The following is a 15,943-nucleotide window of genomic DNA, read 5'->3' as shown; positions in this document are numbered from 1 at the left end:
ATTCAACTCTGCACATGTTGCAGCGACTGTGGCAGCACCGACAAGCCCTGGTGCAATACGTTCTGACGTATAGCCTGGGCCAACGAGATTCAGAGGTGGGGCAAATCACGCTGGAGGAGTGGTCTCAGATCAGGGACCTATGCACCCTTCTGCACAGTTTTGAAATGGCGACGAAGATGTTTAGTGCTGACGATGCCATTATCAGCATGACTATTCTGGTGATTTACATGCTGGAGCACATGTTAAACAGAATTCGGAGTCAGGTGGTGGCACAAGAGGAGGTGGAGGAAGTAGAGGAGGAGGAGTTGTATGCGGAAGGGCTAACATCTGCAAGGTCCAGACGGTCGGCAGCACCAAGGCGGCAGGCATGTGAGGGTGGGGGAGATGGTTTTACCAGGGCGCATGGTAGCAGCCAAACTAGTGAGGAAGGTGCAGGAGCCCAGGAAGAAGTGGAGGACGAACTGATGGAAGACTCATCAGATGAGGGAGACCTTGATCACATTTCTGTTGTGCGAGGTTGGGGGGAGAGGACAGAGGAAGGAAGCATGATTGTTACCTCGCCACCAACACAACAGGGACTTGGTGCTCCTGGATGCGCAACACACATGAGTGCCTTCTTGCTGCACTACCTGCAACATGACCCTCGAATTGTGAGAATTAGAAATAATCCTGACTACTGGGTTGCCACACTGTTAGATCCCCGGTACAAAAGTAAATTTGCAGAAATTATTCCTGCCATAGAAAGGGATGCACGCATGCAGGAGTATCAGCAGAGACTGTTGCAGAATCTTACATGTGCTTTTCCACAAAATACCAGTGGTGCACGTAGTGAATCTCACAGTTCCAACTTTGAGAGAAGAATGCACCAGAGAGTCAGTGCATGAAGAGTTCAAGAAGGCTGTGGGAGCCTGTAAGGTGTACTCGACCTCAGAAGCTAAACAGCTGGTGGTCCTGTCCACAACCGAAATACAGAAAGATTGTTCTGTATTTTCATAACTATGAAAATTGTACATTCACACTGAAGGCATCAAAACTATGAATTAACTCATGTGGAACTATATACTTAACAAAAAAGTGTGAAACAACTGAAAATATGTCTTATATTCTAGGTTCTTCAAAGTAGCCACCTTTTGCTTTGATGACTGCTTTGCACACTCTTGGCATTCTCTTGATGAGCTTCAAGAGGTAGTCACCGGAAATGGTTTTCACTTCACAGGTGTGCCCTGTCAGGTTTAATAAGTGCGATTTCTTGCCTTATAAATGGGGTTGGGACCATCAGTTGTGTTGTGCAGAAGTCTGGTGGATACACAGCTGATAGTCCTACTGAATAGACTGTTAGCATTTCTATTATGGCAAGAAAAAAGCAGCTAAGTAAAGAAAAACGAGTGGCCATCATTACTTTAAGAAATGAAGGTCAGTCAGTGCGAAAAATTGGGAAAACTTTGAAAGTGTCCCCAAGTGCAGTTGCAAAAAACATCAAGCGCTACAAAGAAACTGGCTCCCATGAGGACTGCCCCAGGAAAGGAAGACCAAGAGTCACCTCTGTTTCTGAGGATAAGTTTATCCGAGTCACCAGCCTCAGAAATCGCAGGTTAACAGCAGCTCAGATTAGAGACCAGGTCAATGCCACACAGAGTTCTAGCAGCAGACACATCTCTTCAACAACTGTTAAGAGGAGACTTTGTGCAGCAGGCCTTCATGGTAAAATAGCTGCTAGGAAACCACTGCTAAGGACAGGCAACAAGCAGAAGAGACTTGTTTGGGCTAAAGAACACAAGGAATGGACATTAGACCAGTGGAAATCTGTGCTTTGGTCTGATGAGTCCAAATTTGAGATCTTTGGTTCCAACCACCGTGTCTTTGTGCGACGCAGAAAAGGTGAATGGATGGACTCTACATGCCTGGTTCCCATCGTGAAGCATGGAGGAGGAGGTGTGATGGTGTGGGGGTGCTTTGCTGGTGACACTGTTGGGGATTTATTCAAAATTGAAGGCATACTGAACCAGCATGGCTACCACAGCATCTTGCAGCGGCATGCTATTCCATCCGGTTTGCGTTTAGTTGGACCATCATTTATTTTTCAACAGGACAATGACCCCAAACACACCTCCTGGCTGTGTAAGGGTTATTTGACCAAGGAGGAGAGTGATGGGGTGCTACGCCAGATGACCTGGCCTCCACAGTCACCAGACCTGTACCCAATCGAGATGTTTTGGGGTGAGCTGGACCGCAGAGTGAAGGCAAAATGGCCAACAAGTGCTAAGCAACTCCTTCAAGATTGTTGGAAGACCATGTCCGGTGACTACTTCTTGAAGCTCACCAAGAGAATGCCAAGAATGTGCAAAGCAGTCATCTTTGAAGAACCTAGAATATAAGACATATTTCAGTTGTTTCACACTTTTTTGTTAAGTATTTAATTCCACATGTGTTAATTCATAGTTTTGATGCCTTCAGTGTGAATGTACAATTTTCATAGTCATGAAAATACAGAAAAATCTTTAAATGAGAAGGTGTGTCCAAACTTTTGGTCTGTACCGTATAGAATCAAGCACTGTAGGCAAGTGTTTAAAATATATTGCAGAGTAAGGCTATGTTCACACACGTTGGGTTTTTCAGCGTTTTTTGCAGCAGATTTTTATGCAAATTTTCAGCTTCATTTTGCAGAACAAGCAAAGTCTATGAGAAACCAGAATTCTCTGTTCACACATCTTGGCTTTTTTTTGTTGCATATTTTGTGCCTTGGTTGGGTCTTTGGAAATAGAGCATGTCACTTCTTTCAGCATTTTTTCAGCGTTTTTCACCCATAGGAAGTAATGGGTAGTGAAAAAAAGCTGAAAAAAACATGAGATGTGAACATAGCTATCAGGTTTTGCTGCGTTTTTAGTGAAAATAAGCAAGTACAGCAGTATGTGAAACTCATTTATTTTTGTGATTTTACCATCTTGTCTTGGTCACTGGGATGGTTGTTTGTATTAGGAGAGTTTATTTAAATGAGTGATTTGTATGGTGTAAACATTGGCTGAGCTGTGTGTGAGATTGAACAATACCTGTGCCCCAGTGAGGTGTGAAATTGAATAATGCCTGTACAACACTGAATGGCAGACCCCATAGTGTGAAAGTAAGTAGTGTCATACAAACTCAATACATTGCCAGTGTCTAAACTATTCCTGAACAATTCACCTCCCCCACTATGCCAAAACCAGAATGAGATCTTTTTTTTTCACAGAACTTTATGTACATACATAAAGAGAGACAGAAGGACAGTGAAAAAAACGCTGAAAAAAAAGCATAAAAAAGCTCAAAAAAACACAGCAAAACCTGCGTTTTTGACGCAGCTGATTTCCTGCTAGAGTTGGATTTTGCTGCAGATTTGTGTCTCTGAAAAAACCCAACATGTGTGAACATAGCCTAAGAATGGTTTCAAAAATGTGGCAACAAAGGGAAAACGCCCTAAACTTTCTTTTGAGAGACAAAACAAAACACAAGAAAGGAATGTAGAGTAGCTATATGACCTAAGAGGTAATAGACTTAGCTGTTGAAAAACCTACATATGTTAATGTGGATAAGTAGCCCCTAATAGTCATAAATTAAAAGGATCTAAAGATTGTAAACAGGGTTTCTTCATTACTTGCTATGCTTCTGGACTCTGCTACATTAACTTTGTGTGCCTCCTGATATACCCAGCTCTACTTTTTGCTACACTCTGCTACCTTGCCTCCTATGGGAAGTGAAGTATACTGTATGAAAGATTATGGGGTGCAGTATGCTGTATAGAGTAATATGGGGAGTGCATTATACTATATGAAGGACTATGGGGTGCATTATACTGTATGGAGGACTATAGGAAGCATTAAACTATAGAGAGGACAATGGGGAGTGCATTATACTATATGGAGGACTATGGGGTGCATTATACTATATGGAGGACAATGGGGAGTGCATTATACTATATGGAGGACAATGGGGAGTGCATTATACTGTATAGAGGACTATGGTGAGTGCATTATACTGTATGGAAGACTATGGGGAGTTAATTATACTATATAGATGACTATGGGGAGTGCAATATATTGTATGGAGGACTATGGGGTGCATTATACTGTATTGAGGACTATGGGGAGTGCATTATTCTATATGGAGGACTATGAGGAGTGCAATATAATGTATGGAGGACTATGGGGAGTGCACTATGCTATATGGAGGACTATGTGGAGCATTATACTGTATGGTGGACTATGGGGAGAGCAGTATACTGTATGGAAGACTATGGGGAGAGCAGTATAATGTATAGAGTGTAACATCCCTGACGGCGTGCTTGCACAGTGCACCACCTCCCACTATGCAAGACCACAATCTTACCTATCTGACCAGTCTCCTATTCCTGCTCCAGTTCATGCTGTGTGCATGTCCCTTGACTGACTGCTTAGGGCGGCGGCCCGGTTACTTCCAGATTCTTATAGCTGCTGTGGGCGCACCCCTAATGCGTCTCCAGCCTATTGCTCTATTGCTGTGAGTCACTGGATATTTAAACCCCCTCCACCCAGTAGGAGGTGCCTGAGCAACACCTTCACTCAGTTTGTCTTTTCAACTGTATTGCCAGGTCCTGTCCTGTTACCTCTGACTTCTAGTCTGTTTCCGCCTCTCTGGGAGCTGCATTCCAAGACCTGTTACCTGTGACTTCTAGTCTGTTCCCGCCTCTCTGGGGGCTGCATTCCCAGACCTGTTACCTGTGACTTCTAGTCTGTTTCCGCCTCTGGGGGCTGTATACCCAGGCCTGTTCTTGTATCTCCTTGCAGTAGAAGTTCCTGTCTGAACTGTATCCTAGCCTGTTATCTGTTTGTCTCTATGTCCGTACCTTCCCTTTTCCTGCAGTATCTGAACATGCACCTAACTCCAACTTGTTGTCTCTGTACTTCTGTTTGTGAGTTTTGTGTCCACTCTCTACTTCATAGTAAGTACCTTGTGTGTATCTGGTTCTGCTTGTCCCTTTTCCCTTCCTCCGTATCGTCCTGTATTTTCCAGTCTGTTCCATGTGAACAGAGCCCTGTCCTCTCTGCCTTGTCCACCGCACTTGCGGTTTCGCTCCGCTCTGTCTTGCCCACCGCTCCGGCGGTTTCTCTATGCTCTGACTTGCCCACCGCTCTGGCTGTTTCTCTCTGCTCTGACTTGCCCACCGCTCCGGCGGCTTCTCTCTGCTCTGACTTACCCTCCTCTCCGGCGGCTTCTCTCTGCTCTGCCTACCCCACTGCTCCGGCGGTTCCCCTCTGCTCTGCCTAGCCCACCGCTCCGGCGGTTCCTCTCTGCTCTGCTTTGTTCACCGCACCTGCGGTTTAGTTCTGCTCTGCTTGCTCACCGCTCCGGCGGTTCCCCTCTGCTCTGCCTAGCCCACCGCTCCGGCGGTTCCTCTCTGCTCTGCCTTGTTCACCGCACGTGCGGTTTAGTTCTGCTCTGCTGTCTCACCGCTTCGGTGGTCCCCTCAGCTCTGCCTAGCCCACCGCTCCGGCGGTTCCTCTCTGCTCTGCCTTGTTCAACGCACCTGCGGTTTAGTTCTGCTCTGCTGGCTCACCGCTCCGGTGGTTCCCCTCTGCTCTGCCTAGCCCACCGCTCCAGCGGTTCCTCTCTGCTCTGCCTAGCCTACCGCTCTGGTGGTTCCTCTCTGCTCAGCCCTGTTCTCCGCACCTGCGGTTCCGCTCTGCTCTGCCTTGTCCTCCGCTCTGGCGGTTTCACCTTTCTCTGCTTGTCTACCACACCTGCGGCTCTGCACCTGTCTCCCAGTCTGTACTGGACCCTATCCAGCCTGTGCTCCAACCTGCTAGTACCTCTCGGTCTGCACTCCAGCCGTGCTTGCCAGTATCTCCCTGTCTGAATACCAGCCGTGCTTGCCAGTGCTCACCTGTCTGCATACCAGCCGTACTTCCCAGTACCCACCTGTCTGCATACCAGCCGTACTTGCCAATACCCACCTGCCTGTATGCCAGTCTACCTGCCTGTTCCTGCATTCCCCGGTGTGGGTCAACAACTGTGACCGGGGTCTGACCTGGAGTCGCACCTGGTCCCTCTGCTCGGTTCCTCCTTGGTTCACGGAGTCATTAGCCGCCGTGCGACCTTGGTTGGATCGGGTAGATACTTAGTTACGCCCCTCCAGTCACTCCTCGGTTCATGGTACAGTGGGATCACTAATCACACTCACACCAGTCAGTCCGGGCGCGAGCGTAACATAGAGGACTATGGGGAGAGTATTATATTGTATGGAGGACTATGGGGAGTGCATTTTACTGTATGGAGGACTATGAAGAGTGCAGTATACTGTATGGGAGACTATTGGGAGAGCATTATACTGTATGGAGGACTATGGGGAGTGCAGTATTCTGTATGGAGGACTATAGAGAGAGCAAGACCAAGACTTTCTTACAGTGCAAATACCCAATGTGCCCCCTGTAAATATTATGTTGCTCATCTAGATGTTTTTTTTTCTTTTTTTTAATGGAGGAGGACTATGGGGTGTGCATTATACTGTATGGAGGACTATGGTGTGTTTAGTATACTGTATGGGGGACTATGAGGAGTGCAGTATACTGTATGGAAGACTATTGGGAGAGCATTATACTATATGGAGGACTATGGGGTGTGCAGTATACTGTATGGAGGACTATGGGAGTGCAGTATTCTGTATGAAAGATTACAGGAGTGCAAATACTGGATTACTGGTTAGGGCCCCACTCAGATGTTTCGACCTTCCTCTGAGCTGAACCCGTAGCTACGTAGCTACGCCTCTGTTCTGATATAAAGAAGATCACATGTACAAACAATTATATGTATCTCAAAGTCTGATCTGCATGTATACCTGACTAAAAATTATGAAGAATTATTGGTATGTAAATGAATCACCCTTGATTAAATTATTACAGCATAAATGGTTGAAAGGTGAAAAGTTCACATTTTTTAGGGAGGGAATAACAATTGATTTCTCACTTTTGGAGGCTAGTGTTTGCTTTTGCAATATTACCACAAAAATTCTGCCTACATCTGTTTGATATCAAAGGGCAAAAGAGAAAGTAGTTACATGTGGATAATTATCTTCCAAGATAGATCAGAGGAGGTTTAAAATGAACTTTTTTTTATTAATATGACTATATGTAGAGACCAAAGGGATTGTAGTTTTGTCTTTAGTCAACAATAATCTAGGATAAGCCTTTGCAATACATTTAGAACACATCTATTTTACTTTGTTGTCTACCATATCAAGATCACTCACTATCCTTTTCACATGAAGCAATAGGCTCCATGTAAGTGACAATTGTTATCATATAGCAGAAGATTGTTGCAGTCCATTGGTTTAACATACAAATCGGATTTCAACTAATATCCTGCTAAATAGAGAAGACTAAGTGAGTGTAGACTGAATCTCATGCATTCTATTATTAATTTCCATATGAAACTTCTCCAGTTCTTCTTTCATACTAGTCCATACCAGACAAAAATTATCTATGTACTGAAGCCAGCAGCAAACATAGCACCAGAGACTAGAGTTATAAAATGACTGCAAAATGGCTGCAAAATGATGTTAGCAATTGTTGGGGCCATGTTGGACCCCATGGCGGTACCATAGCTTTGCTGGAAAAAATCATCATCAAAAAAGAAATAATAACTTCATCCAGCACTGTGATGATGAAGTTTCTGTGTGAAGACTCACAGAGTCCAAATATGTACAAGTTATATGTAACTTTAAAGGAGTTCTCCAGGAAAGGCCTCAATACCAGATCAGTGGTGGTTTTATACCTAGCATCCCCATCATTCAGCTATTTCCAGGTCCTGCAACTGGAGTAAACAAGAGTAAACAGTATATGATGCTACAACACTACAGTATTGTACATTGTCTAGCAGTCATCCTTGAGTACTGTAGATCAATACCTTAACTTCAATAGGAGCTGAAGTGCAGTACCAAAGAGTCACCACTACAAAACATGTGGCGCTGGGGTGTTCCATCTGCACATACTGTGTACTTGCGGCATCTTCAGGACCAGGTATAATACCTGGTCAGTAAAGGTGCCAAGAGGTCTTCAGTATCATAGCCTGGACTACCCCTTTAATGCCCTCTATAAGAGATGATGCTTTTATAGTTGTCTTTATACTATATAACAAAGGTATCTAGATTACAGAACTTATGAAAGAAAAAAAAATGACAAAATAATTTTTTATTCTGTTTTTTTATTACGTGAAATGATTTGCCTTAAAAAATGGAGATTAGCTAGAGTCATTGATTTACTTGATTTGAAAAAGATAAAGGTAAATTTGAGTGGAGGCGAGGCTGAAGTCATTACTCTTCCATATTATATGCTTGTGCCGAGTAATATAAAGTTGTTGTCAGCAACGATATTCGCTGAGTAAACGCTTCAGTTTACAAACATCATCAGGATTTCCGCAGACTATGTCGACCACTTTAATTCTGTTCGGATTGCGGATACAATCTTCCTCCTGGCCACTGGGATTCATACCACATTGCGGTGGCACCCAGGCACTGTTATAGCCATTATGATGCCACGTCTTCTGTAATGGGTGGCCATGACGGTCAATTTTCTTTACTTTGCCAACATTCACTCTCAACTTCAACATAATAATAGTTTATTTTTATAGCGCCAACATATTCCGCAGCACTTTACAAATTTTAGGGGGGACTTATACAGACAATACAGAATAAGCATATCTCATATCGAACGGAGTGAGGGTCCTGCTCGCAAGCTTACAGTCTATGAGGAAGTGGGGGAGACACAAAAGGTAAAAAGTACATATATTGTATAATGCAGCCTTGATATACTGAATAGGATAAATAATAATACATGGACTGGTCGCCAGCCAGTATGTGTGCAGTCCTGACAGAGGCTTTTATGTGCATGGTTGGTTTGAACCCGAAGTTGAAGAAGATTTTAATATGGGGGAAAGCTGGGATGGACAGAGTGTGTTTAGGTGATACGCCAGTCTAAAGAAATGTGTTTTTAGGGTTCGCTTGAAACTGTGGGTATTGGGAATTAATCGAACTGTCCTGGGTAGTGCATTCCAGAGAATTGGCGCAGCACGCGAGAAATCTTGGAGACGGGAGTGGGAAGTTCGGATTATGGAGGATTTTAGTTTCAAGTCATTTGCAGAACGGAGGGCACGTGTAGGGTGGTAGACTGAGACAAGGGAGGAGATGTAGGGGGGTACTGAAGCATGGAGCGCTTTGTGGGTAAGCGTGATAAGTTTAAAACGAACTCTATATTGGATGGGCAACCAATGCAATGACTGGCACAGGGAAGAGGCATCTGAGTAGCGGTTGGCGAGGAATATGATCCTGGCTGCTGCGTTCAGGACGGATTGGAGAGGGGAGATTTTAGTAAGAGGGAGACCGATTAGTAGAGCGTTGCAATAGTCAAGACGAGAATGAATAAGAGCGACAGTAAGAGTTTTTGCCGAGTCAAAGGTGAGAAAAGTCCTGATTCTTGAGATGTTTTTGAGGTGTAGATGACATGAACGAGCGAGTGATTTGATGTGAGGAGTGAAAGAAAGATCTGAATCAAAAATGACCCCAAGACAGCGGGCTTGTAGCTGGGGAGTAATGGTTGAGCCACAAACGGAGATGGCAATATCGGGCACAGGTAGATTAATGGAGGGAGGAAAGACGAGTAGTTCAGTTTTTGACAGATTCAGTTTTAGGTAGAGGGAGGACATAGTGTTAGACACAGCAGAAAGACAATCACTGGTCTTTTGTAGTAATGCAGGGATGATGTCCGGAGCAGAGGTGTATAATTGGGTGTCATCAGCATAGAGATGGTACTGAAAACCGAATCTACTGATTGTTTGTCCAATAGGAGCGGTGTATAAGGAGAAAAGAAGGGGGCCTAGGACTGATCCTTGAGGAACCCCGACAGTAAGAGGAAGTAGGGAGGAGAAGGAGCCGGCAAAAGACACAGAGAAGGAGCGGTCAGAGAGATAAGAGGAGAACCAGGAGAGAACCGTGTCCTTGAGGCCAATAGTGCGGAGCATAGTGAGGAGGAGCTGGTGATCCACAGTGTCAAATGCTGCAGAGAGATCCAGGAGAATCAGCAGGGAGTAGTGACCATTAGATTTAGCTGTTAGTAGATCATTAGAGACTTTAGTGAGGGCAGTTTCAGTAGAATGTAAAGAGCGGAAACCAGATTGTAAAGGGTCAAGAAGAGAGTTGTCTGAGAGATAGCGGATTAGACGGGAGTGGACCAGGCGTTCCAGGAGTTTAGAGATAAAGGGAAGATTGGAAACAGGTCTGTAGTTGGCCGTGCAGTTCTGGTCGAGGGATGGTTTTTTAAGTAATGGTTGTATGCTGGCGTGTTTAAAAGAAGAGGGAAAGATACCAGATGAGAGGGAAAGGTTGAAAATTTTAGTTAGGTGAGAGGTGACAGCTGGAGCAAGGGACTGAAGGAGATGTGAGGGAATAGGGTCGCTGGTGCAGGTGGTAGGGCGAGAAGATGCAAGGAGCCTGATCACTTCATCTTCCGTGACTGGTTCGAAGTCAGAAAATGAGCAAGATACAATGTGGCGGGGGGGAGCATGCATAACATTTGGGGATTGGGAGAAAATTTCCTGTCGGATATGGTCAATTTTTTCTTTGAAATAGTTAGCCAGATCGTCAGCGCTGAGGTCGGTGGTCGGGGCCTGTGCTGTTTGATTGAGGAGAGAATGAAACGTGTCAAAGAGTCGTTTAGGATTATTGGAAAGTGAGATGATGAGGTTGTTAAAGTAGGTTTGTTTGGAGAGGTGAAGGGCAGAGTTATATGTTTTCAGCATAAATTTATAGTGGAGGAAATCTTCGGGCAGATTTGATTTTCTCCACAGCCGTTCAGCGCACCTGGAGTACCTCTGGAGAAGACGTGTTTGAGGCGTGTGCCAGGGTTGTCGCCGTCTATGCCGAATTGTTCTTTGTGTAGGAGGTGCGGCTTCATCCAGGGCGCATAACATTATTTTGTTATAATGCTTCAATGCAGATTCGGGACATGAGAGGGAGGAGATTGGGGCCAATGATGATTGCAACCTTTTTATAAATTTCTGGGTGTTAATGGCGCGTAAATTTCTATAAGTGTGGACGGTGGGAGTGTCTTGAGTAGAGTCACAGTTCTTGACAGAGAATGAAAGAAGATTATGGTCAGAGAGTGGAAGGGGAGAGTTAGTAAAGTCATGTACTGAGCAAAGCCGGGAGAAGATCAGGTCCAATGTGTTCCCGTCCTCATGTGTAGGAGAATTAGCAAGCTGTGAAAGGCCGAAGGAGGAGGTTAATGATAAAAGATGCGTGGCAGATGGGGAAAGAGGATCGCCAATTGGGATGTTAAAGTCTCCCATGATTATCGTGGGGATGTCGCAGGATAGAAAATTTGTAAGCCAGGCAGCAAAGTGATCCAGGAATTGACGGGGGGGACCTGGGGGGCGATAGACAACCGCCACTCGCAGGGAGAAGGGCCGGTAGAGTCTGACTGTGTGGGCCTCAAAGGACGGGAAGATAAGGGAGGGTACAGGGGGGATAACCTGAAAAGTACATTTTGTTGAAAGAAGCAGACCAACACCTCCACCTGATCTGTTGTCAGGTCGCGGGGTATGAGAGAAATGTAGGCCACCATAGGAGAGAGCTGAAGCGGCGGTGGTGTCCGACTGCTGGATCCAGGTTTCAGTGAGAGCCAGAAGGTTGAGGGAATTAGAGAGGAAAAAGTCATGGATGTAAGAGAGTTTATTACAAGCTGAGCGTGCATTCCAAAGGGCACAGTTGAATGAGACAGAAGATATGCAGGGAATATTAATGAGATTAGCAGGGTTTCTGAATGTAACAGGGAAAGAGTTAGTGTTATTATTACTGGAGGGTCCTGGGTTGGGAGAAATATCACCTGCGACTAATAGAAGGAAGATACAGAGAGTGAGCAGATGATTGAGTGATTTGTGAGAGCGTTTCCTGCGTTGTATGGTGGGAATGAATGGATCTGCGTGGTATAACATTGTGAAGAGAGCATGACAACTGTACATAGGAGAAGAGAGGAGTGAGGGATTAATATGGATGAAGTGTGCCGCATTTGTGGGTGAACGGTGAATGTGGATGATTGTAGCAACTTCAACACAACCTTTCTGGGGACATTGTGTAATGGGTATCTCACAGCCTTATTTATGTCTCAGCTCACATAGACCCCTTTGCCTAGCATGCCATCGGGGGATGCTATGAAGCCATTCCTGATGATCTTCTTGGCTGCATCGTAGGTGGTGCCATGATACATCGTATAGATCTTGTGATTTGTCGGATGTTGACTGCTGTGCAGGCAGATTTCCTGAAATGTTGGTAAACTCGCTGCATACCATATGTTACATGGATCCATCACAAAAATAGGTAATAGAGGACAGCTCTGTAGAATGGGGACTATGTTTTATCTAAAATAAAAAATAAAAAAAATTAACATATATTGACTGAGGAAGAAGCAAACATGAAGCTGGAGCCACAACATCTCATTCTCTGCGCATGCTCGAAATGTCACTGCATTGTTCTTTGCCTCTAATGTGTCCATAGCCCTTATATTAATTACTTTACTTAGCTAAAGCATAAAATAATTTATATTTTTACTTATTGAAGTTAGATAGCAAGATAAAGATGAAGATTGCCAAAGAGGATGAAATGGCGTAACAGAAGCCATCCTAGAACAGACGGCATTCTTGTGCTTTCTTCTAGCACCTCCTCATACTCCGTCATGCAAACATATTTTGGGATACTGGTTGGAGACATGTATAATCTTCCTCTCTTCATCTTGGCCTTATCCCTTTCCCCTGTTGCGTATTTTGTTTTTTCAGACTGGGAATCTCCATTTGCACGTCACATCTTATATACCACGCAATAGTTACAATGGCAATGCCTTTTCTCATTCTTTCTTTTACCAGGTAAGCACATATGAAATGTTCGGTGTGATCAATAGCTCATTAGTTCTGTGACACGTATTTACTTCCAGAAACATCCCAAGCAAGAATTTTTGGATAAACCAATTAAAGCTGATTTTACATTACAAACGGCATACATTTTGAAATAAATGTCTTAGACCTGGTGAGGCTAGTGTGCTTACTTTGAAATCGCATGTCAGAATGGTTGCATGATCCTTTATAGAGGTTTAATTAAATCTCCACCTACCTAGTCCGATTGACCGCTCCTAAGAGTCTCTCCTCTCTCCAGCCACTTAGCCTAAACGACAGCTCCTTACTGCTACTACTGAATGTCTGACAGACTCACCTGATTGACTACTCCTCAGAGTCCATCCTCTCTGCTGAATCTCTACCCACCTATTCTGATTGGCTGCTGCTTGGTGTCCCTCCTCTCTGCTGAATCTTCTCTCAACTAACCCGATTGGCTGCTCACGGTGTCTCTCTTCTCTGCCGAATCTCCACCCACCTAGCCCGATTGCCTGCTCCTCGGTGTTCCTCTTCTCTGCTGAATCTCCACCCACGTAGCCTGATTGGCTGCTCCTCGGTGTCCCTCTTCTCTGCTGAATCTCCACCCACCTAGCCTGATTGGCTGCTCCTCTGTGTCCCTCTTCTCTGCCAAATCTCCACCCACCTAGCCTGATTGGTTGCTCCTTTGTGTCCCTCTTTTCTGCCGAATCTCCACCCACCTAGCCCGATTGGCTGCTCCTCGGTGTCCCTCTTCTCTGCTTAATCTCCACCCACCTAGCCCGATTGGCTGCTCCTCAGTGTCCCTCCTCTCTGCTGAATCTCTTTCCACCTATTCTGATTTGCTGCTTCTCACTGCGACTGCTGAATCTCAGACAGCTTAACCTGATTGACAGAGGAACTCTGAGGAGCTGTGCCATAGCTATCATACAGAGTATGAGAAATTGGAGAAAGAGGCTTCCTTGTGGTGGCCAAAAACAACTAACATGGCCGGTGGACAATCAATTTATCTAAAGGATAACTTGCTGATCGCTGGGTGTCCGAGTGCTGAAACACAGACCGATGCTGGTAATGGATTTCTGAAATGATCCATTCCAATGAAGTAGTAACTGAGCTTATGCCCCACAGACCCATTCACTATGGAACTGCCAGGCTTAGCCAAGTATGGCACTCATCTCTGCCAGTCCTGTAAACAATGAGCTGAGCAGTAAGGTTCATTTTGACTTTTAGAGGTGTTTTTTATATCTAAAAAGTTAAAGCGAACCTGTCATTAGGATTGTGCTAAATAAACTACTGTACATATACTGTCAGGTTGGCACCGTTACACTGATTAAAATGATACCTTTGTTGATGAAATCCGTCCTGTGGTTGTTGTGTAATCTCTATTTTCAGTTTGGAGATAATGATATGCTCGTGCTTCTGGGTGGCCTGTGGGGGGCGCTCTATCTGGTGCTCTGCTTACTTATTCAGCTACATGCTCCTATGACAGCTCACTGATCGTTCACTGACCTGCCTCCTATTTTACATAATGCATCTAGTGGTGTGGGGTTAGGTAAAAAAAAATTTAAATCAAGCTAAATGGCGCCGGCGTCCGCGCATGCACAGTAGCAGCTATCGCTTGCTCATAGATGCTACTGTGCACGTGTCACGGCCATTTTGTTGGAGCAAAAAAAATCAGGGCAGTCTCTTTAGGGCATTTGGGAACTTTGAAGCACATTTGATTTGGGGCAAATTGATACGCAATTAATCGAATTTCATTGGAAAATTCTGTAGGACCGTAAAATTCTAAAGATTCGCTCATCTCCACCACTACACAAAGATATTTGATTACATCACAATTTACGTTGATCTTTTTATGAAATGTCTCAGTTACTCCAGTAAGCGATGCTGTGGTTTTCCCTTTAGTTCTCTTCCACCTTCTCTATAATTATCCAGCTGATTGCCTGCAGCTCTATGAAAGCCATTGATTCAAGTTCAACAAGGGTAAAAAAAAAATTAACTCAGAAAACTCTGGCAATTTCCATCCATATTGCCCTCCGTATAGCATCCCTTTTTCTACATCTGCAGTTAATAAAATTTACAAGAACAAATAGTTTCATAATGTAAAGAATTGCGGGGGATCAAACTATATGGACGACTAGTCAGACAGGTGACTCACAGGTCTATACATGCACACAGGGAGAGACCTGTCAAGAGGAGCAGGCAGGGAGAAGCCGTCAGAAACACACCTTTCCAACTAGTATCCCGTGTTTCAGAGTTAAACATATCTGGCTGAAATCATGTATCCAGTGTCTGACACACGATGCCCAACACAGCTGTCAGCTTTTATTTAACCACTTTACGATCAATGACGTATAGGAACATCATAGGTTATGTCCCTGCCTTTGATGCAGGCTCTGGTGCTGAGCCCGCATCTTTCTCTGCACATGACAGCTGATCTGATAAACTGTCATGTGCCTCTAAAAGCCACAGGTGGACAGCAGTGACGTTAGTACGGTTACCGCAGTTCGCAGCCAATGAACTGCGGTAACCATACTGATGTCACTGCTCGTCACAGTAGCTGGGTTCACACACTACTCTCAGTGTGTTCTGGCAGCCATTGTGAGCGGTAACATTTCTGATGTCACTGCTCATCACAGACTCCGGATGTAGCAAAGTTAGGGATCATCGTGGGACCTCCCTATTACGGATTATGGAGGTCCCCTTTTCTGTGTGTGCGTTTATTTCATTTGACTATGGTGTTAGTAATGAGGGTGTCTGACAGATGCCTTTCCAATACTAACCCCTGGGCTTGATGTCAGTGGATATTACACAGCTGATATCAACCCCAAAACCATTACTCCGACTGCCAACCCACCAGGGCAATTGGGAAGAGCCAAGGTTAAGTGCCAGAATTGGATGTGCTATTTCTGGGGCAACTGAAGGCTGGTCTTATTAGGTTAAGAAGTGTCCAATACCCATGGACCTTCCAAGCCTATTAATGTCAGCCCGCATCTGTCTGCTTCATCTTTGCAGGTTATTAAAATTA

General features: G+C 44.7%; 1 pseudogene; it reads right to left on the bottom strand.

Annotated features, from left to right (window-relative positions):
• The window catches only part of LOC141171811 (uncharacterized), a 43,980-nt pseudogene that overhangs the window by 26,764 nt on the left and 1,273 nt on the right, over positions 1-15,943 (bottom strand).

The sequence above is a fragment of the Phyllobates terribilis genome, unplaced genomic scaffold (assembly GCF_046119375.1).
Source record: "Phyllobates terribilis strain yellow unplaced genomic scaffold, ASM4611937v1 Scaffold_12__6_contigs__length_324123572, whole genome shotgun sequence".
In the NCBI taxonomy this organism is placed as follows: Eukaryota; Metazoa; Chordata; class Amphibia; order Anura; family Dendrobatidae; genus Phyllobates; species Phyllobates terribilis.
Note: the sequence above shows the minus strand (reverse complement) of the source record. Positions and strands in the feature narration are given on the sequence as shown.